The 25,352-nt window shown below is 50.1% G+C and overlaps 1 pseudogene across 1 annotated transcript; it reads right to left on the bottom strand.

The window, feature by feature from the left end:
* Positions 1-3,607: 3,607 nt before the first annotated feature.
* LOC143808945 (small ribosomal subunit protein mS40-like) lies at positions 3,608-17,515 on the bottom strand (annotated as a pseudogene). The gene is made up of 6 exons (XR_013222023.1): positions 17,456-17,515; positions 17,271-17,374; positions 14,781-14,878; positions 14,577-14,645; positions 14,434-14,500; positions 3,608-4,113 (listed from the first exon to the last, which is right to left on the bottom strand). The product of XR_013222023.1 is annotated as a small ribosomal subunit protein mS40-like (transcript).
* Positions 17,516-25,352: the final 7,837 nt, after the last annotated feature.

Below are 25,352 nucleotides of genomic sequence, written 5' to 3'. Positions count from 1 at the left end.
CTCTGTCCATCACGAACTGTCGCACCTCAGCTGGGCAAAGATGGAAGAACTGGTCTTTGATCATCAGGTCTCGCAGCTGTGCAAAGGTGGTCACTGACAGTCCTTGGGTCCACTGGTCAAAGTGGGTCCCCAGTCCATGCACCACATCACTGTAACTGTCGTGTGGGCCACGTTGGAGGGTCCGAAACTTTTTACGGTACACCTCGGGTGTAAGCTGGTACTTGGCTATGAGGGCCTGCTTGATAGCCTCATAGTCACCATCTTGTTCTTGAGGGAGGGCAGCAAACGCCTTCAGAGCTTTGCCTCTCAGCCCTGGTGTCAGTTATCGTGCCCATTCTTGTGTAGGCAGCTGGTACTGCCTGCAGGCTTTCTCAAAGGCCCGCAGAAAAGTGTCCAAGTCTCCATCCTTTTCCATAACAGGAAAGTGGTCGGGCCGGGGCTTTGGTGTCTGTGCGCTGCTGGGCTCACGGCTCTGGGCAGTGGAAGGCGTCCCCCCCTGCCGGAGCATCTCCAGTTCATGTTCTCGCTGGGCTTGGCGCTCGGCTCGCTGGGCCTGGGCCTCTCGCTCGGCTCGCTGGGCCTCTCGCTCGGCTCTCTCTGCCTCTCGCTGGGCCTCTCGCTCGGCTCTATCTGCCTCTCGCTGGGCCTCTCGCTCGGCTTGCTCCTGGTATTGCTGGATCAGCTGCAGACGTCTCTCTAGGTCATCTGCGGAGCATTGTTGCAGAGCCAGCTGCAGGCGGAGGTCTGCGCCTCCCTGGTTGCCAGTAGGGCCCGTATTCAGTGGTTGGACCTCTGCTGCAGCACCATGTTCGCTGGTGCTGGCATCTGCGGCCTCTGGGCTCTGTGAGTGGTCTAGAGCGGCTTCCCATTGCACCAGTTCAGCGACCATTTGAGTCTTGGTCTTGTTCTGGGGGTTCAGGCCATGGTACATGCATATCCCAGCAAGAGTGTCTTTCTTCTGCTGGGTGTACCAGGCTTCTCCTTTCGCAGCCATGGTTGCCAAATAAAAGATAGAATAGAAAAACGAAGAGAAAAGGCGGGGATAATTACCAGTACACAATTGTCTCACAACTAATAAGCACTGAGTTCGTTCTCCCAAACTTATTTGCGCAGAGTTCTCGCAAGAACTTTCTGCAAGTTTTTAGTGAGAGGAATGATTGCTCAAACCAAATCACTAATGCTCTAAGATCCCACCGCCTTGCCACCAATTGTCAGGATTCCCACCGTGACTGTCTCCAATTGTCACAATCCCTTAGCCGTGGCCCGCAGTTTGTCACGAAAATCCACAAGGATTCCTGACCACTGCCACCATTAGGTCACGGATTGGGGTGACTTTGGACCAGCAGACGGCTATCACATGTGCAGGGGGGCTTATCCTCGTTATCCCTCCACTGTCACAATGTGATAAAAAAAACACACAAGGTTATTGACCTCTTAGTTTACAGCAGGGGCTTATTTTAGGTATCCCACTGCTCTTCAATATACCATGAACTGCAGGGATTTGTGTATCCCGCTTACAGTTTCACTCAACCCTTGCAGCTCTCTGGCGCCCCCCTTACTCTCAGGTCAGATTAGGTACTGCACCTAGGGTAATTAGCCGCCAGAAAGGCTGCCTGCTATGTACTGGCTATTGGGCGCGCTGCAGCGACGCGATAACTACTCCCACTCAGGCAGGAACAATAATTATCAAGCCACAGTCGCTACAGTGACCCCCAAAACCCTGCACACGGTAAGCTGCCACCAGCTCCGATTAAACGGGTCCGGAGCTAACCCAAAACAGTAGCGTAATTCCCCTTCAAGAGACTTACGGTACGTTTTTAGAGCAGGGAGAAAGAACTGGCATGAAATAATATACCCCACAAGGAGTAGGCAGTGCTTTATAAAAATATTTTACAAAGATGTTACAAGTGAGACAATTGCAAATATGTACAAGGTAATTATGAAAATAAAAGGATTAAATGAAGAAAAGATAACACTCACATTTCTCAGATCATTGCATTGCAGGCAACCATACGTCCCAGCTCATTGGACGTGCTGCTCAGGTCTGTCCAGGAAAAACTCACAACAACCCCCTGGAAGCCTGCCAGCAACTTTATAACCTACAGCCTGTGACCTCACAGAAAGGGCTGGCTTTTCCAATCCCTCCTACCTCTTCCTTTTTACTAACAGGGCATGAAATATATTTGATGCCCGTAACTTCGCTCCAGAACATGTCATAATCGTACCATACCTAGCATTCATCTCGTATTATCGCTGGCATTCTAGTGAGATCAAATATGTCCTTTTTGGGATGTATATTTACAGAGAAATCCCTACTTCTTCACCTGATGGAGTTAAAAGCTCATGTTTAGAGTGATGGGTAGCTCCTTCGATGGAGATTACAAATATATGTTTTCGTGGTCTTAACTTAAACGATTTGCCTAATATCTTACAAAAACAGAACAAAGGACTTTCATGATTCTAGAAGGTTCTAGTCCAGTGATAGCTGGACAAGAGCTTACGTGGCAGGAAATGCCGGTCGTAAATACCTTTCTTCAATAAAACTCCCCTCTCACATACATTGGCAAGGCAAGCTCAACTCTGAAGTAAAAGAGAAGGGGGGTTTCTTAGCCCACATCCTGGGCTGACAAGAGAAACTCAACTTATATGATATTTCCTACCATATCGTGACAGCTCCCATACACATTACACCAATGTTGGCCGAATGCGCCAAGATCGACAGGTTGGGCTGACTGTCTGTGTATGGAAGTGCCTGCCGACTGATGGTTGAGAGAAATGTCGATTCTGTATGTATTCTCCCAGAGATAAGACACCGGCCAACGTGTCTGCAGACTGCTTTCTCAGAGAACACAGAAGAGCGGGCGCTCCCATGTCTGAGAGAGGCGGTGGCAGCACAGCGGGCACTCCCATATCAGAGAGGAGGCGGCAGAGCGGGCGGTGGCAGAGCGTGCGCTCCCATGTCTGAGAGGAGGCGACAGAACGGGCGCTCCCATGTCTGAGAGGAGGCGGCAGCGGGCGCTCCAATGTCTGAGAGGAGGCGGCAGAGCGGGCGCTCCCATGTCTGAGAGGAGGCGGCAGAGCGGGCGCTCCCATGTCTGAGAGGAGGCGACAGAGCGGGCGCTCCCATGTCTAAGAGGAGGCGGCAGAGCGGGCGCTCCCATGTCTGAGAGCCATCTTTTGTATGGCCAGATTAATACAAGTGATAATAGATCTGAGGAAGCACAGATATCACGTGATTCTCATCTCCATCATCCCCTTTCTGTGTGGATTGTGTTTTACATGCTGGGCAGCAGATACGAGTCCAGTGTAAGTAGCTGATCTGTGTTCTGCTTAATGACAGTAATTTAATGAAAAATGACGGGAGCCGTTCTCCTTCCCTCTGAGCTTGGTCAGTACTATAACAGGTCAGGCCATATCGGAGGTTTTGCGAAGTAATGAACACTCCCATTAATGAGAAATAAATTACATCTGACCTATTACACACCCTCACTGACACACAGGTACTTTTCTACATTTATTATACTTGTCAAAAAACTTATTATGGTGATTTCCAAAGGGGATAATCCCCGATCACCCGCACGTCCCACTACGGCAAATGCGTCTCCATTTCCTCTTCATTTATATCAGTGATGAGAAATTCTGCGATTCCCTGGAAGGTCTCCCCCACCCACCGCCAAACTTTACCCTATAAATAAATGAGCACCAGATTTATCTGTCTACAAGCACCATGGCCTATAGGTAGGAAAATCACTGCTATAGCGGCAGCAATACTGTAAGGGACCGACATTGCCCTATACGCTGCAGCCCAGAGACGCGTGGTGTCCGCAGTATGGTGCCATTACACACCTCGTTACTTCCAGACGTTGCGTTTTATTCATTATTACATACAGAAAATATAAAGCGGCGGTCCTCACTGCTCCCCCCTCATCTGTTTCCAGTACGGCTTGTACAGCTTCTGGAGTTTGGTGACGTCCTTCTCGGACGGCTCTTGCCACTCGTACCGGGAATACCACAGGCCCGGCGGGGGTGGAGGCGTCTGTGCCACCGCACTGTGCGTCCGCGAGTAGTCTCCGAAGGTGATGTCCTTGTTCTGTATCATTACTGCCAGGAGACCTGCGGATTAGGAGGGAACGATACGTTGTCAGGTGCAATTTTATACGTCTCAAAAAATTATTTAAAGGGGTTGAAATAAAGTCTGCAGTCACTATATGACCACGAGTGGTGGCTAGGGTTGAGCGAAACGGATCGGTCAATTTCATAAATCGCCGAGTTTCGGCAATGTCGGGTTTCGTGAAACCCGATCCGATCCCAGTGTGGGATCGGCCATGCGGTCGGCGATCTTCGCGCCAAAGTCGCGTTTCATATGACGCGTTCAGTGCCATTTCTCAGCCAATGAAGGTGGACGCAGAGTGTGGGCAGCGTGATGACATAGGTCTCAGTCCCCACCATCTTAGAGAAGGGCATTACAGTGATTGGCTTGGTTACAGGGGCTATAAAGGGGCGTGCACGCCGACCGCCATCTTACTTCTGCCGATCGTAGCATAGGGAGAGGTTGCTGCCGCTTCGTCAGAAAAAGGGATAGCGTTAGGGAGGGAATATTAACCCCCAAACCGCTTGTGCTGTAGCGATTTCCACTGTCCAACACCACCTTTTCTTTGCAGGCACAGTGGAGGCTACTTATCTGTGCATCAGCTCTGTAGCTTATAAGGCTCCCTGATAGCTGCATTGCTGTTTGTACGCCGCTGTGCAAACCAACTGCTTTTTTCAAAGCAAAAATCCTGTTGCTCCTTTCTGCACAGTTCTATTGTTTCTTTGTTTGTCCACACTTTTGTGTGCAGCAGTCCTTTTTACTGCTGGCTGCCATACTTGTCCTGAGATCATTGTAGGGAGATTGTTATTGTAGCACAGTGCCTTTTTTTAATATATAGATCTGCTAACCACTGTCTGCCACTCAAACTGTGTAGTGTAATGCAGTGGGCCTAATTTTCCCAGCAGTCTCCCACACCTATAAAGGGAGATTTCTATTGCCACTGAGTTCATCTGCGTCAGTCCTGTTTGTGGCATATCTGCCAGCCACTTTCTGACACTCAAACTGTGTAGTGAAATACAGTGGGCCTGATTTTGTTTCTGCATTCTCCCACACATAAAAAGAGAGATTTCCATTGCCACTAAGTGCATCTGCGTCAGTCCTGTTTGTGGCATATCTGCCAGCCACTTTCTGCCACTCAATCTGGGTAGTGTAATACAGTGGTGTGGTGAAATATGTGTATGTATATATACATGTATATATATATATGTGTGTGTGTGTGTGTTTAGGGACATCTGTCTAGTGTTATATGTGTGCCTAGTTGTATATATACATATATATATATATGTGTGTGTGTAGGGACATCTGTCTAGTGTTATATGTGTGCCTAGTGATAATGTAACATCTGTCCTGAAGGCAAGTCGCACCTAGGTGTTAACAGGTACTTCCTTGGGATTAGTAGACATTATGTCTCCCTATCTCACCAGGAGGTCTAGCTAAGGCCAAGAACAAAGGAACACTGGACACCTCTGAGTGTTTGGAGGGGAGATGTTAATTGCTTGGAGGTTAGCTATCCCTGGGAACCATCTCACAAGTGTCTCCAGAGGAAAATAATATATATTCATTAGTAGAGCGGTTGTGCCCAATCAAACAGGCAGCAGTTATGATATTGGCCTGAGGGGACGGTCTAGAAACCTGACCTCAGACCAACGTTATAAATTTAGGCTGCAGACAGAGAATTGTGTTCACATGTTGGGGGCAGCCTGAGAAGCTGGTGTGATCCAATCTACATTCGTCCTACCCCAGGGAGCAGAAAGCAACTACCAGTTAGATGATTTTCTGTAAGTTTTCTCCTGTTTATTTTGATACTGTTTTGCATAAGTTGTATGTCTTTTTATTATCATATTTTTATACCTTTTTCTTATTGTAAGCATTGAACCCTTTGTTATTAAAGTATAAACTTTAACAAGTTGAACCTTGAATGTTCTAAAAGAATCCATAGCCTTGAGGTGTGTGAGCCTTATGAGTGATAAAAATATGTCTATTAGTAGTATTATTTCTGGGACTCATCGCCCGTGTATTCGATGAGTGGTGGCAGCGCGTATGAGCGGGTGTGTGGCCTGGGTCGGTGTGTGATTTATGCTCTCATTACAGCATAGGACAGAGGTTGAATGCTGGACTGAGAGTGGAGAGATAGAATAACCCTTGCAGGCACAACCCCAAGTCACGTGTGAGAGCAGGCACGTGACGAATAAGTGACACCACGGAGTAGAGATCCGTGAGTGAGTGGGCCTGATTTTTTTCTGCATTCTCCCACACATAAAAAGGGAGATTTCTATTGCCACTGAGTGCATCTGCGTCAGTCCTGTTTGTGGCATATCGGCCAGCCACTTTCTGCCACTCAAACTGGGTAGTGTAATACAGTGGGCCTGATTTTTTTCTGCTGCCTCCCACACATAAAAAGGGAGATTTCTATTGCCAGTGTGTGCATCTGCGTCAGTCCTGTTTGTGGCATATCTGCCAGCCACTTTCTGCCACTCAAACTGTGTAGTGTAATACAGTGGGCCTGATTTTCCCAGCAGTCTCCCACACCTATAAAGGGAGATTTAAATTCTCAACAAGTTTACGTACACCTTCTACCTGGTTTTACAGTACCATATAACGGTTGTTAGTTTGGTTACAGTTTTCCAAGAATGAGGAAGTCTGGTGGAAGAGGTCGTGGCCGTGGGCGGTCATTGCCAGCTGGTAATGATGGTAGTGGTGGTGGTCGTGGAGCATCAGGTGGTCGTGGGAAAAGCAATATAGCACCTAAGTCTCGAGCTGTTGAGCCAGCGTCATCGTCTGGCTACACAAGGCCTCGAACGCTCCCTTTTCTGGGAGTAGGAAAACCGCTTTTAAAGCCGGAGCAGCAGGAAAAAGGTTTGGCTTCCCTTGCTGACTCTGCCTCTAGCTCTTTCGCCTCCTCTTCGGAAAGTGCAAAATTTAAAAGCAGCGCGTCGTCAGTGGATGCTCCCGGTCAGGAACAAGTCGCTTCCTTGTGTCCTTCACCCAGAACAACAGTGAAGGATGCGTCAGGCGACACAACAGGTTACTCCATGGAGCTCTTTACACATACCGTGCCTGGGTTAGAAAGGGAAATTGTTAACAGGCCATGCCCATTACAAGATGAATCGGACATGGAGTGCACAGATGCACAGCCACAGCTAGATTATTATGCTGTTCCATTGATTCAGATCACAACATTACCCTCGCAGTGTACTGAGCCAGAATCTGACCCTGATGAGACTATGGTGCCCCGTCCCGAACGCTATAGCACCGGCTTACACGGTGACACAGAGGAAGGTGCACAGGACATAGAAGAGGAGGTGATAGATGACCCGGTTGTTGACCCCGAATGGAAGCCATTGGGGGAACAGGGTGCCGCTGGCAGTAGCTCTGAAGCGGAGGAGGAGGAGCCGCAGCAGGCATCAACATCACAACAGCTTTCATCTGGCAGGCCCGTATCTGGCCAAAAACGTGTGTCAAAACCAAAAACAGTTGTAGGACAGCGTGGCCATCCGGTTAAAGTAGCACAGTGTGCAATGCCTGAAAAGGTATTCGATAGTAGGAAGAGTGCAGTCTGGCAATTTTTTAACCAAGATCCGAATGATCAGTGCAAAGTGATCTGTAAGAAATGCTCAAGGACCTTTAGCAGAGGTCAAAATGTCAAAAATTTAAATACAACTTGCATGCGTAGACATTTAACCACCATGCACTTGCAAGCCTGGACTAACTATCAAACGTCCCGTAACTTTGTTGCACCCGCTCACAATGAAGCTAGTCAGCAACGCTACATTCCTTCCCTCACTGTAAGCCCACCGTTTACGACACCACCTGCAGCAAATGTGGAGGTATCGTCGCAAGGCCAAAGCAGTCAGGGAATCACCAGGTTCTTGGTAGGAAACACTGTATGTAGGCCAACAGCAAGAATACCATCACCAACCCTCTCTCAGTCTGCCATGTCCACCACCACCCCCGCTAGTTCCACCATATGCAGCTCTCCAGTCCAGCTCACCCTACAAGAGACTCTCGTTAGGAAAAGGAAGTACTCATCCTCTCATCCGCGAACACAGGGTTTGAACGCCCACATTGCTAGACTAATCTCGTTAGAGATGATGCCCTACCGGTTGGTTGAAAGCGAAGCTTTCAAAGCCCCGATGGCCTACGCAGTGCCACGCTATGACCTACCCAGTCGACACTTCTTTGCGAAAAAAGCCATCCCAGCCATCCACCAGCATGTGAAAGACCGCATTGTCCATGCACTCAGGCAATCTGTCAGTAGAAAGGTGCACCTCACAAGAGATGCATGGACCAGTAGGCATGGCCAGGGACGTTACGTGTCCATCACGGCACACTGGGTTAATGTGGTGGATGCAGGGGACAGCCATATTGGGACAGTTCTGCCTAGCCCACGGTCTAGGAAACAGTTGGCTGTAGGCGTTCGCCACCCCTCCTCCTCCTCCTCGTCCTCCAGCAGAAGCAAGAGCTCGTCCACAGACCGCAGTCGCACGACCACTCCATCCGCAGCTGCCAGTGTTGCACACGAGGTGTCCCATTATGGAACAGCTAGTGGTAAGCGTCAGCAGGCTGTGTTGGAAATGAAGTGCTTGGGCGACAACAGACACACCGCGGAAGTTCTGTCCGAGTTCTTGCAGCAAGAAACTCAGTCATGGCTGGGCAGTGTACATCTTGAGGCAGGCAAGGTAGTCAGTGATAACGGAAGGGATTTTATGGCTGCCATAGCCCTTTCATAACTGAAACACATTCCTTGCCTGGCTCACACCTTGAACCTGGTGGTGCAGTGCTTCCTGAAAAGTTATCCGGGGTTACCCGCCCTGCTCCTGAAGGTGCGAAGACTTTGCTCGCACATCCGCCGTTCGTCCGTACACTCCAGCCGTATGCAGAACCATCAGCGATCTTTGAAGCTTCCCCAGCACCGCCTAATAATCGACGTTGCAACAAGGTGGAACTCCACACTGCACATGCTTCAGAGGCTGTGCGAACAGAGGCGTGCTGTTATGTATTTGTGGGAGGATACACATACACGGGCAGGCAGTTGGATGGCAGACATGGAGTTGTCAGGTGTGCAGTGGTCGAAGCTACAAGACCTGTGTCAAGTCCTTCAGTGTTTTGAGGAATGCACACGCCTGGTTAGTGCAGACGACGCCATCATAAGCATGAGCATCCCCCTAATGCGTCTGCTGATGCAAAGTGTGACGCACATAAAGGAGCAGGCGTCTGCAGCCGAGGACGAGGGAAGCCTTGATGACAGTCAGCCATTGTCTGCTTAGGGAAGTCTCCTGGACGAGGTGGCGGATGAAGAGGAGGAGGACGAGGAGGATGATGGGGATGAATATTTATGGGAGGAGGAAGCTTCTCAGGGGCAATAGAAACTGGTGGCGTTGCAAGGTCAGGTACAGGGTTTTTGAGGGAGACAAGTGATCACTGATGTTGATTTGCCAGAAAGTGCTCCTCAACCCAGCACAAGCAGTGAATTGACACCTGGAACATTGGCCCACATGACGGATTATGCCTTGCGTATCCTAAAAAGGGACCCCCGCATTATCAAAATGATGACGATGACGATGACGATTACTGGTTGGCCTGCCTCCTGGATCCATGCTATAAAGGGAAATTGCAAAATATCATGCCACATGAGAACCTTGAGCAAATATTGGCTACCAAACAAGCAACTTTTGTAGACCGTTTGGTTCAGGCATTCCCAGCACACAGCAGCGGTGATGGTTCTCACTCGAGCTGCAGGGGGCAACATGGCAGAGGTGTTAGGGTACTGTCACACAGTGCAATTTTGATCGCTACGACGGCACGATTCGTGACGTTCTAGCGATATCGTTACGATCTCGCAGTGTCTGACACGCTACTGCGATCAGGGACCCTGCTGAGAATCGTACGTCGTAGCAGATCGTTTGAAACTTTCTTTCGTCACTGGATCTCCCGCTGTCATCGCTGGATCGTTGTGTGTGACAGCGATCCAGCGATGCGTTCGCTGGTAACCAGGGTAAACATCGGGTTACTAAGTGCAGGGCCGCGCTTAGTAACCCGATGTTTACCGTGGTTACCAGCGTAAAAGTAAAAAAAAAAAAACCGTACATACTCACCATCTGATGTCCGTCAGGTCCCTTGCCGTCTGCTTCCCGCTCTGACTGTCTGCCGGCTGGAAAGTGAGAGCAGATCACAGCGGTGACGTCACCGCTGCGCTCTGCTCTCACTGTACGGCCGGATCTCAGTCAGAGCAGGAAGCGGACGGCAAGGGACCTGACGGACATCAGATGGTGAGTATGTACGGTTTGGTTTTTTTTACTTTTACTCTGGTAACCACGGTAAACATCGGGTTACTAAGCGCGGCCCTGCGCTTAGTAACCCGATGTTTACCCTGGTTACCCGGGGACTACGGCATCGCTCCAGCGCCGTGATTGCAACGTGTGACCGCAGTCTACGACGCTGGAGCGATAATCATACGACGCTGCAACGTCACGAATCGTGCCGTCGTAGCGATCAAAATTGCACTGTGTGACAGTACCCTTAGAGGTGCACAAATCAGAAGTGGCGTTGGACAGAGGGGTTTTATGACCAGGTTGTGGAGTGATTTCGCAATGACCGCAGACACGACAGGTACTGCAGCATCAATTCAAAGTGACAGGAGACAACATTTGTCCAGTATGGTTACTATTTTTCCTCCCTTATCGATGTTCTCCCTCACACGTCATTCCCATTTGAATACTGGGCATCCAAAATAGACACCTGGCCTGAATTGGCAGAATATGCTTTACAGGAGCTTGCTTGCCCAGCTGCTAGTGTGCTATCAGAAAGAGTATTCAGTGCTGCTGGTTCAATACTGACCGAAAAAAGGACTCGTCTGGCTACCCAAAATGTTGATGATCTAACCTTCATTAAAATGAACCAATCATGGATTTCTAATTATTTTGCCCCACCTTTCCCTGCTGACACCTCGCTTTCCTGTAAAAAGGTCTTGCTTTTGGACTCGTCTTACTGACTGCTCCAATTTCTCCATTTGCAGCTGCTGTGTGTCCACCAGAGGCCATTTTTACACGTCCCTAAATGGGCTGACTCCCCCCACGGGGCCGTGGTCACCACTTGGCGCAAGCACCCGTGCGAGTGCCGTTTGGCTGAACAGGTGGGTGTGCCCACTTTTGGGCGATGGCACTGGCACAGGGTCCCTCATAGTACAATGAAGTGTCTCTGGCGGTGGTGGTGCACACCCAACGTCAGACACACCGTCGTAACATGAGGGGCCCTGGGCCAGTACTGCCACCCACGAGAGAGTGTTCCCTTCCCCCCAGCTCAAACAGTGCTCTACCACTTGCAAAATTACCTCTCACTGCTCCACCACTGTTTAGTCTGTGCTGTTAAATCCTTCAATGGTACTGCCAATACAAATTTGTTAACATGATTGATGCTAGTAAAAATATTCAGGGGCCCTGTCCTACATTTACACCAGTTAATACTTTGTGCCAACTACCACTGTCTGCAAGTCAGCAGAGGAGCCCACCCCTGTACCTAGGTATGCCACCTGTTTATTTGTGAAATTTTTTTTTGCCATACATTAACCTCACTTTATTATTTTGGCCTACTAACTGTGTCAGACACTCCTTACAGTTGTCCTCCACTGAACAAAGCTAGGCCGCCTGCGTACTCCTTTAACCTATTTTTAACTGCATTTTGCCTATTACTTTTTTGGCCCTACTAACTGTGTCTGTCCCTCGGTGCTATCGTCCTCCGCTGAACACACCAATGCTGCCTGTGTACCCCTGTAACCTATTTAAACCTGCATAGAGCCTACTTTTTTATTTTAGGCCTAGTAAGTCTGTCTGCGGTCCCTCCTTGCAATCGTCCTCCGCTGACCACACCAATGCTGCCTGTGTACCCCTGTAACCTATTTAAACCTGCATAGAGCCTACTTTTTTATTTTAGGCCTAGTAAGTCTGTCTGCGGTCCCTCCTTGCAAATCGTCCTCCGCTGACCACACCAATGCTGCCTGTGTACCCCTGTAACCTATTTAAAACTGCATAGAGCTTACTTTTTTATTTTAGGCCTAGTAAGTCTGCGCCACTCCTTCCAATTGTCCTCCGCTGACCACACCAATGCTGCCTGTGTACCCCTGTAACCTATTTAAACCTGCATAGAGCCTACTTTTTTTTATTTTAGGCCTAGTAAGTCTGCACCACTCCTTCCAATTGTCCTCCGTTGACCACACCAATGCCGCCTGTGTACCCCTGTAACCTTTTTTAAAGTGCATTGAGCCAACTTTTTTGTTTAAGGCCTACTACCTGTGTCTGTCTGCGCCACTCAATACAGCTGTCCTCCTCTGAAAAAAGCTGAGCTTCAATTGTCAGGTTTTCAGCCTATAGGAATTTGAAAACTGCATTGGGGCTACTAGTTTGGTTGGGGCCTACTAACGGTGTCTGCCGCTTCTTGGTGTTCTCCAGGTTTTTTTTCCTGAGCTTCAATCTTCTGGCTTTCGGCCGATATTTTTAATATGAAACTGCATTTGGGATACTAGTTTGATTGGGCCTACTAACGGTGTCTGCCGCCGCTCCTTGCTTTTCTCCTCCACTGAACAAAGGTGAGCTTCAATCTTAAGACTTTCGGCCTATATTTACAAATTTTAAACTGCATTTGGCCTACTAGTTTGGTTGGGGCCTACTAACGGCGTCTGCCGCTCCTTGGTGTTCTCCTGGTTTTTTTTACTGAGCTTCAATCTTCAGGCTTTCGGCCTATATTTTTAATATGAAACTGCATTTGGGATACTAGTTTGGTTGGGGCCTACTAACGGTGTCTGCCGCTCCTTGGTGTTCTCCTGGTTTTTTTTACTGAGCTTCAATCTTCAGGCTTTCGGCCTATATTTTTAATATGAAACTGCATTTGGCTTACTAGTTTGGTTGGGGCCTACAAACGGTGTCTGCCGCTCCTTGGTGTTCTCCTGTTTTTTTTTACTGAGCTTCAATCTTCAGGCTTTCGGCCTATATTTTTAATATGAAACTGCATTTGGCCTACTAGTTTGGTTGGGGCCTACTAACGGTGTCTGCCGCTCCTTGGTGTTCTTCTGTTTTTTTTTCCTGAGCTTCAATCTTCTGGCTTTCGGCCTATATTTTTAATATGAAACTGCATTTGGGATATTAGTTTGGTTGGGGCCTACTAACGGTGTCTGCCACTCCTTGGTGTTCTCCTGTGCTTTTCTCCTGAGCTTCAATCTTCAGGCTTTCGGCCTGTACTTAGAATTTTAAACTGCATTTGGGCTACTAGTTTGGGTGGGCCTACTAACTGTCTGCCACTCATTACAGTTGTCCTCCACTGAACAAAGCAATTCCGCCTGGTTAGTCCTGTTACCAATTTTGAACTGCATTTAGCCCACTTTATTATTTGGGCCTATATCTGTGTTTCCTCCTCATCCTGCCCATTGCCCAGCCAGTGCTACATGAGTCTGCTGGTACATTGACCCAGACCACTACATTCCCCTTGCACTCTACACAGCCAGAATCTGACCCTGCTGAAATTCAGGTTCCCCTTCCCGCATACTATACCACCTTACACGGGGACAAAGAGGAAGGCGCAGATGAAAGTGCAGGTTCCTTCATCAGGTGGGGAGGGCATACTCCTTGGCGACGTCACTGTCACAGGGCCCCTCATAGTACGCAAAAGTGTCTCTGCCGGTGGGAGGCGCCCCCGCCGTCAAACACAACGCCGTACTTTGAGGGGCCCTGTGCCAGTGCCAATGCGAACGAGTGTGCCCCCCCTGCTTGCTCAGGATCACAGCATTTGCAAAGTTGAAATGCTGACCTCTCCCTGCTCCACCGCCGTGACGTAGTCCGCGTTTCCTGGGCCCATGAAAAACTTGAGCCAGCCCTACCCCCCCCCCACAACTTTAGCCAAATGACCCCCAATTTTCAATGCCTAACTATTATAAGGTTAATTAAGATTCACAAGCTTAAGTGACACAAATTGATGTTTTTGACATTAAAGTGGGCACTGTAGGTGTTTTCGTGTCCTCCACTCACTGCCGACTTTGATCCCCCATTGACTTACATTGGGTTTCGTGTTTCGGTCGATCCCCGACTTTGCGCGATAATCCGCCGATTTCACTCGACTCGACTTTTGTCAAAGTCGGGTTTCACGAAACCCGACTCGATCCTAAAAAAGTAAAAGTCGCTCAACCCTAGTGGTGGCCATGCAGATTCTCACGTAGCATCGTCTCACCGTGGTCCTTGGACTCAGTTATGGCCTTCACGAGCCGCTTGTGTTGCTTCATGCACACACCCAGGAGATAAATACGTTACGTCTATGGGCGTCCGCCTGTGGTCCGCGCCGCGCTCTACAACAAGACAAACCTGTTCTGGTCGGGTCATACACGACTCCCGTGTGTGGACAGATAAACTGCTGCAGTAATTTCACGTTCTGCGGAAACAACGGAAATGGCAATCATCGTCCTGGGCTGGATTGGGAGAGGTCACCGCACCCATAGGAGACTCACCCGGTAATCCACACCAAGGTTCTGGTCCCGGCAGATGGGGCAGGGATTGCCGCACACTTTACCTCCTCTCTGCAAGAAAATACAAAGTGCTTACTGCATATCGAGTAGCAATACCAGGCATGACCTATACACAAGAGTGGCGCTGCTGAGCAGCCACGTATCTAATGCTGAACGCGTCATGGGTGGAGTCTTGCAATCACTCACAATGCAGGTTTTCCGTGTTTTCTGCAGGGGGATCGGTCCCTTGTGATTTCTTCTGTAACCGGTCCAGACGCATCTCTGTTCATAACGCTTCAAGTACTCTACAGAGTGGGGAGAAATAAGAAAATGCAAAGCCGTGGAGAACTCACATGGTGTGCAAAAACCACAACTCCCAGCATGTCCTAGCCAGGGCTGGGAGTCAGTAAGCAAAACCACAGACTCCGACTCCTCAATTTCAGAGACTTCTGACTCCACAGTGCCTGTCACTACTGAGCATGTGCAGAAAGTGCAGCACAGATTCATCTCAGCTAAAAGCCGAGATGAGGAACAGAAGAGACATTTATAGGACATTTCATAACTTTCCAAATTATTATGGAAACATTTACAGCACATCCTGCACTGAACTACTGCACCCAATATATTATATATTTTAGGAGTCGGTCCATTTTATACCGACTCCACAGCCCTGGTCCTAGCACCAGTGGTATAGCGAATGAGGATGGGGACGACTGGCTAGACGTCAAAGCTCTCAATATAATGACGTGAGCTGTCATCTCGGTCCCAGGCTGCTCCTCTCCACACGGGCAGCAGCAGATCCCTCTCCGCTGCTGCACTCCGCACAGGCAATGACAGACCCCTCTCCGCTGCTGCGCTCTGCACGGGCAATGACAGACCCCTCTCCGCTGCTGCGCTCCGCACGGGCAATGACGGACCCCTCTCCGCTGCTGCGCTCCGCACGGGCAATGTTGGACCCCTCTCCGCTGCTGCGCTCCGCATGGGCAATGACAGACCCCTCTCCGCTGCTGTGCTCCGCATGGGCAATGACAGACCCCTCTCCGCTGCTGCACTCCGCATGGGCAATGACAGACCCCTCTCCGCTGCTGTGCTCCGCATTGGCAATGACAGACCCCTCTCCGAACGGGCAATGACAGACCCCTCTCCGAACGGGCAATGACAGACCCCTCTCCGCTGCTGTGCTCCGCACGGGCAATGACAGACTCCTCTCCGCTGCTGTGCTCTGCACGGGCAATGACAGACCCCTCTCCGCTGCTGCGCTCCGCATGGGCAATGACAGACTCCTCTCCGCTGCTGCGCTCCGCATGGGCAATGACAGACTCCTCTCCGCTGCTACGCTCCGCATGGGCAATGACAGACTCCTCTCCGCTGCTACGCTCCACATGGGCAATGACAGACCTCTCTCCGCTGCTGCGCTCCGCATGGGCAATGACAGACCCCTCTCGGCTGCTGCGATCCGCATGGGCAATGACAGACTCCTCTCCGCTGCTACGCTCTGCATGGGCAATGACAGACTCCTCTCCGCTACCGGGCTAAGCACAGGCAGTGACAGACCCATCTACGCTACCACGCTCCGCATAGGCAATGACAGACCCCTCTACGCTGCCGCACTCCACACGAGCAGTGACAGACCCCTCTACGCTACTGCGCTCCGCACGGGCAGTGACAGACCCCTCTCCGTTACCGCGTTCTGCACGGACAGTGAGAGACTCCTCTCCGCTGCTGCACTCCGCATGGGCAATGACAGACTCCTCTCCGCTGCTACGTTCCGCATCGGCAATGACAGACCCCTCTCCGCCGCTGCTGCGCTCCGCACAGGCAATGACAGACCCTTCTCCTCTGCTGCACTCCGCACTGCAATTACAGACCCCTCTCCGCTGCTGCCCTCTGCACGGGCAATGACAGACCCCTCTCCGCTGCTGCGCTCCGCACGGGCAATGACAGACCCCTCTCCTCTGCTACGCTCCGAATGGGCAATGACAGACTCCTCTCCGCTACCATGTGCTTCATGGGCAATGACAGACTCCTCTCCGCACAGGCAGTGACAGACTCCTCTCCGCACAGGCAGTGACGGACTCCTCTCTGCTGCTGCGCGCCGCACGGACTGTGATCTGACAGCCATATTGTTAATCTGTGGCCGCAGGACGGGAGCCCTGCAGACCTCCTTTCCCAGTGCGCCTCTTCTTCTGATTAGCCGGCCCAGCACGACGTCCGCCCGCACTGACGTTGCTCCAGACTGGCTAATCAGAAAATGTGTAGATGGATCATGGCGGCAGTGAGAGAAAGACACGAGGGACTGGACACCATGTGTGAATGATGACAACGTCGCTCATGGAAGAAGAGCTAGGACTTGGGGAGAACCCCACGCCTCCCGCCACAGATCGCTGACAGAGGGCAGTCCCGGGAATAGATTCTCCCACCTGAGGGATTAGTTTATAAAAATACGGCAAAAAAACTTTTGTTTTTATTTTCAGATTTAAAAAAAAAAAAAAGTGTCCCAAACGGGTGTAAAAGACTTGAGCAGGAGGCACTGACAACCCACTGCAGGTTGTCAGGACATGCTGGAGGTTGTAGTTTGCCTGTAGATGTCACACATGACCTAAAAGGGCCGAACAGGGGGAGAACTTGTTGTCAAGGCCATAAAGTGGGTGAGGCTAATAACAGAGAGCAATAGCAGGGAGGGGGGCTCACTGCTACCTTCACTGCTCAGGTATTCCCAGGGATGCTCCTTATAATGAGACTCCAGGCCAGACTCTTCCGGGGGGGCTGTACAGTGAGCGGACCCCGGGGGGCAGCGCCGCCTGTGGGGAGGACACACAGTTACAGGACATTCATCACCCACTACACCGCCCCGCTCTCCTCCTCCGCCATCGGCTAATTACCCGGCTCCGGAGCCCTCCTCTCACACCGCTCACACACAGCCTGACCGAGGAGGCCGCCATCTTGGAGAGGGAAGGTATAAACCGAACGCAAGGACATCTGCCAATCAGCAATTTTGATTTTTTTAAAATCAATAAACTTTATTAACAAAACTGGACACAATAACAAACCCCGCCTCAGCATTGTAACCGTTTTTGTACCACACCACATCCTCAGTAACTAGTCTTCCTTAGGGCCTTTTATTAATGGTTACGGAGGCATTATGAAGATCATAAGTGGCTTTTCAGCCCCTCAGAGTACTCCAGGCGCCATTTTTCCGAAGACTATCCCTTTTAATGTATAGGTAATGGCTCACCCAAAATGGCGTCCGAAGGAGACGCTACAATGGCGACTCGTAGCGCTCTAGTGATTGCATCCATGCTGTCAGACTCTACGTCCCCTTCTCCATGCGAGTGGCGGTGGTGTATCGTCCTCCTGGTCCCTCTCATCAGTTCCTGGATAATTTTGCCACCTGGCTTCCACACTTTCTCTCCTGTGACACCCCCACCCTCATCATGGGTGATTTCAACATCCCCATTGCTTCTCCCCTCTCCCCATCTGCTTCTCACCTTTTATCTCTAACCTCCTCTTTCAGCCTCTCGCAGCATACTAACTCTCCAACGCATGAAGATGGAAACTCCCTTGACTTGGTCTTCTCCCGGCTTTGCTCAGTGGACGATTTTACAAACTCCCCTCTCCCGCTCTCTGACCACAACCTTCTTTCATTCTTTATCAAGAACTGCCATCCCGATCAGGTCACCCCCACTTTCCACACTTATAGAAACATACAGGCCATTAACACCCAGAAACTTATGAAGAACTTGCAGTCCTCATTGGCCCCAATCTTCTCCATCTCATGTCCTGATTCTGCTCTGAAGCATTACAATGAAACCCTGCAAAGTGCCCTGGATGAAGCTGCACCTCCTATACATAGAACAACTCGGCACAGACGGCGACAACCGTGGCACACGCTGCAAACACGTTTCCTGCAGCGATGCTCCAGGTGCGCCGAACGTCTGTGGAGAAAATCTAATCTACCTGAAGATTTCATCCATTATAAGTTCATGCTAAAAACATACAACTCTGCCCTTCACCTCTCCAAACAAACCTATTTCAACACCCCTATCACCTCGCTGTCCAATAACCCTAAACGTCTCTTTGACACTTTCCAGTCCCTACTCAACCCAAGAGAGCAGGCCCCAACCACAGATCTCCGCGCTGACGATCTGGCCAATTACTTCAAAGATAAAATTGACCACATTCGACAGGAAATCATCTCCCAATCTCTTCATACCATGCACTGTCCTCCCTCCCCCACTGCATCTAGTTCACTCTCTGACTTTGAACCAGTTACAGAAGAAGAAGTAAGCAGGCTCCTTGCATCTTCTCGCCCGACCACTTGCACCAGTGACCCCATTCCGTCACATCTCCTCCAGTCCCTTTCCCCGGCTGTCACCTCTCACCTAACAAAAATATTCAACCTTTCCCTCACTTCCGGTATTTTTCCCTCCTCATTTAAGCATGCCATCATACATCCATTACTTAAAAAACCCTCCCTCAACCAAAATTGTGCCGCTAATTATAGACCTGTCTCTAATCTTCCCTTCATCTCTAAACTCCTTGAACGCCTGGTCCACTCCCGTCTTACCCGCTATGTCTCAGATAACTCTCTTCTCGACCCTCTTCAATCTGGCTTCCGCTCTTTACACTCTACTGAAACTGCCCTCACTAAAGTCTCTAATGACCTACTAACAGCTAAATCTAATGGTCACTACTCCATGCTAATTCTCTTGGATCTCTCCGCAGCATTCGACACTGTGGATTATCAGCTCCTCCTCACTATGCTCCGCTCCATCGGCCTCAAGGACACGGTTCTCTCTTGGTTCTTCTCCTATCTCTCTGACCGATCCTTCACTGTATGTTTTGCTGGTTCCTCCTCCTCTCACCTTCCCCTTACTGTTGGGGTTCCTAAAGGATCAGTCCTAGGCCCCCTCCTCTTCTCTTTGTATACTGCCCCTATTGGACAAACAATCAGTAGATTTGGTTTCCAGTACCATCTCTAAGCTGACGACACCCAATTATACACCTCTTCTCCTGCTTTCACGCCGAACTTCTTAGAAAACAACAGTGATTGTCTTACCGCTGTCTCTAACATCATGTCCTCCCTCTATCTGAAACTGAACCTGTCAAAAACTGAACTCCTCGTGTTATCTCCCTCTACTAACCTACCTTTGCCTGACATTGCCATCTCCGTGTGCGGTTCCACCATTACTCCAAAGCAACATGCCCGCTGCCTTGGGGTCATCCTTGATTCCGAGCTTTCATTCACCCCCCACATCCGATCACTGGCTCGCTCTTCTTATCTGCATCTCAAAAACATTTCGCCCTTCTTACTTTCGACTCTGCAAAAACTCTTACTGTCTCACTTATTCATTCTCGTCTGGACTATTGTAGCTCTCTACTAATCAGCCTCCCTCTTACCAAACTCTCCCCGCTCCAATCTGTCCTGAATGCTGCTGCCAGGATCATATTCCTCACCAACCGTTACACCGATGCCTCTACCTTGTGCCAGTCATTACACTGGCTACCCATCCACTCCAGAATCCACCACAAAGCACTCCATGGCTCAGCACCACCCTACATCTCCTCTCTGGTCTCAGTCTACCACCCTACCCGTGCCCTCCGCTCCGCTAATGACCTCAGGTTAGCATCCTCAATAATCAGAACCTCCCACTCCCGTCTCCAAGACTTTACACGTGCTGCGCCGATTCTTTGGAATGCACTACCTAGGTTAATACGATTAATCCCCAATTCCCACAGTTTTAAGCGTGCCCTAAAAACTCATTTGTTCAGACTGGCCTACCACCTCAACGCATTAACCTAACTATCCCCGTGTGGCCTATTAAAAAAAAAAAAAAAAACATAATCAGGTTCCTCGCATCATGTTCTTACACTTTATGCAGTTAATAGCACTCTGTGTCTGTACTGCTACATACTTAGGCAGTTAACTGGTTCATGCAGCTTTAGGCCAGTCTCACACGTCCAGATAATTCTGGTACCGGAAAAAAACGGTACCGGAATTATCCGTGTCCGTGTGCCCCTGCGTTTCTGTGGCACATCAGTGTGGCACATGGAGTGCCCCCACTGCCGCTGGGCCGAGGGGCACCCGGTACCGGGCCTTTGCGTCTCGGTTCTGGGGTTGTCACGGTGGCTAGGCCCGGTCCGTGACCCTGCTGAGGGGCATCTAGTGAAAGTTGAGAATGTGATGATGTTGCGGTGCGGTGCAGGTCGCGGTGAATAACGAGGACACCAGGTTGCAGTCTCTTTACCTCTTTACTGAAGGTCTCGAGGTGTCCAATCCAGGGCATGGTTAACCGGGCTGTCTGAGACCGGCCGGTCCGAAGGCACATCAGAAGTCCCCTTAACAGGTGGGAATCAGCGTCTACCTTCTAGCGCCTGTGTGTTGTAGTCCTTCCCTGCTGAGCACCCCGGGATAGTCCTCACAACTGATTCTGTCTGTCTCTGATGCTCGTTCTCTCCGTCCCCCAGATGATATGGTTAGGACGCACCCGTATGACGGGGTAGGCCTGGAGTTCTTCCGGGACCCTAGAGTCGCCCCTCTCCCACAGCTGCCTCCGTTGTCTGCTTAGGTGTTTTGGGTGAGACAGCCAACCTATAATTGGCTATCCTGCTGTGGTTTGCATTAATGCTTAGAGTCTCTTACTTGCTCGGCATTCCGGCCACCAACTGTTTGCGCCTCAGAAGGATGTTGCCTCGATCTTACAGCACGACTCCTTCTGGTCCTATCGCCTCTTTGCTGTATTCCCGTTTTCTCACTTTTTGTCCTTTCTTAGGAATCTGTCAGGATCCCATCCCTGACAGGTCCTCTCTCTAGCTCTTCCCAGCTACTTCTCCCTGTCTTCCTGTCCAACCCCCAGTTTTACCAGAGTGTGAGGAGTGGCCTACTAGATAGAACCACTCCCCCTGGTGGCCGGAGTGTGAAATGTAGTATGTGTGTTACCTGGTCAGGTGAACTCCTTTAGTGCAATCAGACGTAACATCACTCCCCTTAGTGGCAGAGCAACGTTACTGCAACGACCAGGACTCTGGGGCGCTGCACTCCCCCCCGGTTAAATCCAGTACTCTCGGACTGGGAAAACAAGAACAATACATGTTAACAGAAAACACACAAAATTGTGAAATATCATAAACAATTAAACATAACAGTGCTTCCCTTTATGGGAGGTGAGGACTCTTGAACGTTGCGAAAGTTAGGTCATGCACAGTTTATGACTCTCAGTTCAATGGTTGAAACAGCGGGGACCCCGGGTAAACAAAGGGGTCCCCTTTAGAAGTTTTTGGAGCAATTCACTGTCCATTGCTCCGTTTGTCCATTTTAAAACCTGTAACAAAAGATATGCACACAAACGTTTTCAACTAAATAGCAGCCCTCACTACTACCTCCAAGTTTTGTAGCGGAGGGGAGTTTGATTCTTGGTGCTGCGTGTGGACCTTCGCAGCGCAGGGGTTGCTAATGGCCTAACAGGGCCTGCTATGCTTGCTACCGCTGGTGTAGTGCACTGTCTTCTAGCTACGCTTCTAGTGAGTCTGGGTAGCACTGGCAGGCTGGAGCTCTCAGGGCTGCTGCTACCAACAGTGGGTACGGCAGATTCGCCGATAGCAGAGGGAGGATTTGCCGGTTCAACGGTTGACATGACATCTTCAGGTAAGGCTTGCTGAGATTGCGGGCCTGGATGATCTGGCACCACAATTAGTTCTGGTGGGTCCGGCTGGCGGAACGTTAGAACAGGTACCACGATGGCCTGATTTATCTGAGTCCAGGACTGGGGAAAATCACCAAGAACAGTGTGTATCATCTTCTCCCTTTCTACAGGTGGGGAGGTTCCTGGATCCGTTTCCCTCTCTCTCAACTTATCAGGGCAGACTTTCAGGTGGTCCCTGGATATCGCCGTCGAGGTCTCCCCTCCATCCTTGCTGATGAGACAAACCTTTGTGTTGTCGAAATCGGATGGCAGGACGGTATACGGTTCCGCTTCCCATTGGTCGTCGAATTTGTGTAGCCTCCTCTTTCGTTTGAGTACGTGCTCACCGGGTGACAAGGGAATCGCAGGAGCATGCTGGTTGTAGTCTCTTTCTTGTTTTTGTCTAGCCTTGGCGAGACTTCTTTCCACGCATTCCTGTACTTTGCGGTACTTTCGCTGCCTTTCTGCATCCCAATCTGCATCCGGCGAGGTATCTTCGGGGACTAGGACCCCCATGTCCAGGTCAACGGGTAACTTGCTAGATCTTCCTCGCATCAGGTACGCTGGAGTGCAGTTGGTGGAATTTACTGGGATATGATTGTATATGTCCACCAAGTCAGGCAGCTTTGTCGGCCACAGGTTCCGCTCCTCTACGGGCAAGGTCTTCAGTAAGTCGATCACCACTTGGTTCATCTTTTCACACATCCCGTTGGTTTGGGGATGGTACGGTGTGGTTCTGATCTTCTTACACCCGTACAGATGGCAGAACTCATGGAACACCTCTGCTTCGAATGCTGGTCCCTGATCGGTCAGTACCTTCTCCGGGTACCCATGGGGCCTACAAAATACTGCTGGAAGGCCTTGGCGGCCGTCCTGGCCGTTAGATCCTTGACAGGTACAACCACCAAAAATCTGGAGTAGTGATCTACGATGGTAAGAGCGTAGATATAGCCTGACCGGCTAGGTGTCAGCTTCACATGATCCAGCGCGACCAGTTCGAGCGGCCGTTTGGTGATGATGGGCTGCAAGGGAGCCCGTTGGCTGTCACGGTCCTTTCTGCATAGGCTACATGGACCGCACTCCCGACACCACTTCTCAATGGCTCTCTTCATGCCAATCCAATAGAACCTCCCTCGGAGTAGCCTCTCCAGCTTCTTCCATCCGAAGTGTCCGGCTCCATCGTGGTAGGCTCCCAGAACCATGGGCGCATCCCGCCTCGGCACCACTATCTGCCATACTGTTGTGAATTAGACTTTTTTGGCTCCCTCTTGTGGTCACTAGTGATATGACTCTGGGATTGTCTTTCCTCAGTTTGGCACCCACCTGGGTCGTTAGTCCTGGGGTGTTGCTATATGAACTTCCTGAATTCTCAGTCCGGTGCCTGGCATCGTGGTAATCAGTCCTTTCTGTTTGCTCCTGTCTGCTGGTCCGGGTTCTTGCAAAATTAAGCTAAGTCTTGCTTCCTTGTCTTTTGGTTATTTGCATTGCTCTTATTTTTTGTCCAGCTTGTACTAAATGTGATTCCTGATTTTGCTGGAAGCTCTAGGGGGCTGGTATTCTCCCCCCGGGCCGTTAGACGGTTCGGGGGTTCTTGAATATCCAGCGTGGAAATTTTGATAGGGTTTTTGCTGACCGTATAAGTCATCTTACTATATTCTGCTATTAGTCAGTGGGCCTCTCTTTGCTAAATACCTAGTTCATTCTTACGTTTGTCTTTTCTTCTCACCTCACCGTTATTATTTGTTGGGGGCTTGTATCCAACTTTTGGGGTCTTTTCTCTGGAGGCAAGAAAGGTCTATCTTTTCCCTTCTAGGGTTAGTTAGTTCTCCGGCTGGCGCGAGACGTCTAGAACCAACGTAGGCACGTTCCCCGGCTGCTGCTATTTGTGGTGCTAGGATTAGATATACGGTCAGCCCAGTTACCACTGCCCTATGAGCTGTTTTTTTGTGTTTGCAGACTTGGTATTTATTTCTGAGACCCTCTGCCATTGGGGTCATAACAGTATGCCAATATAACATGTGTAGAATCACCTCCCGATGTTCAGGAGTCATACGCATGGTTACCTGTGTCCAAAACTGCGGTTTATTTTCCGCCAATGGCGTAGCATCAATACCTCTAAGAGGGATAGGATTTACCAATGGCTCAAGAATAAAACCACAGCGCCTGGCAAATGACAGATCCATAAGACTCAGGGCAGCACCTGAATTTCAAGATTGGGTTACCTTCTTGCCGTTGGCTGAGTTTGCCCTTAATAATCGGGCTAGTTCCGCTACTTTGGTTTCACCATTTTTCTGCAACTCTGGTTTCCATCCTCGTTTTTCCTCGGGACATGTGGAGCCTTCTGACTGTCCTGGGGTAGATTCTGTGGTGGATAGGTTGCAGCAGATTTGGAATCATGTGGTGGACAACTTAAAGTTGTCACAGGAGAAGGCTCAGCGTTTTGCCAACCGCCACCGCGGTGTGGGTCCCCGACTTCGTGTTGGGGATTTGGTATGGCTGTCTTCTCGATTTGTTCCTATGAAGGTCTCCTCTCCTAAATTTAAGCCTCGCTTCATCGGTCCTTACAAGATATTGGAAATCCTTAATCCTGTGTCCTTTCGCTTGGATCTTCCGGTGTCGTTTGCCATTCACAACGTGTTCCATAGGTCTTTGTTGCGGCGGTACGTTGTACCTGTGTTCCTTCTGTTGAGCCTCCTGCTCCGGTGTTGGTTGAGGGCGAGTTGGAGTACGTGGTGGAGAAGATCTTGGATTCTCGTCTCTCCAGGCGGAGGCTTCAGTATCTGGTCAAGTGGAAGGGCTATGGTCAGGAGGATAATTCCTGGGTGGTTGCCTCTGATGTGCATGCGGCCGATTTAGTTCTTGCCTTTCACGCTGCTCATCCTGATCGCCCTGGTGGTCTTCGTGAGGGTTCGGTGACCCCTCCTTAAAGGGGGGGTACTGTTGTGAATTAGACTTTTTTGGCTCCCTCTTGTGGTCACTAGTGATATGACTCTGGGATTGTCTTTCCTCAGTTTGGCACCCACCTGGGTCGTTAGTCCTGGGGTGTTGCTATATGAACTTCCTGAATTTTCAGTCTGGTGCCTGGCATCGTGGTAAT

This window comes from Ranitomeya variabilis, chromosome 2, assembly GCF_051348905.1.
Source record: "Ranitomeya variabilis isolate aRanVar5 chromosome 2, aRanVar5.hap1, whole genome shotgun sequence".
Taxonomy (NCBI): Eukaryota; Metazoa; Chordata; class Amphibia; order Anura; family Dendrobatidae; genus Ranitomeya; species Ranitomeya variabilis.
This window is presented reverse-complemented; position numbering and strand designations above follow the sequence as displayed.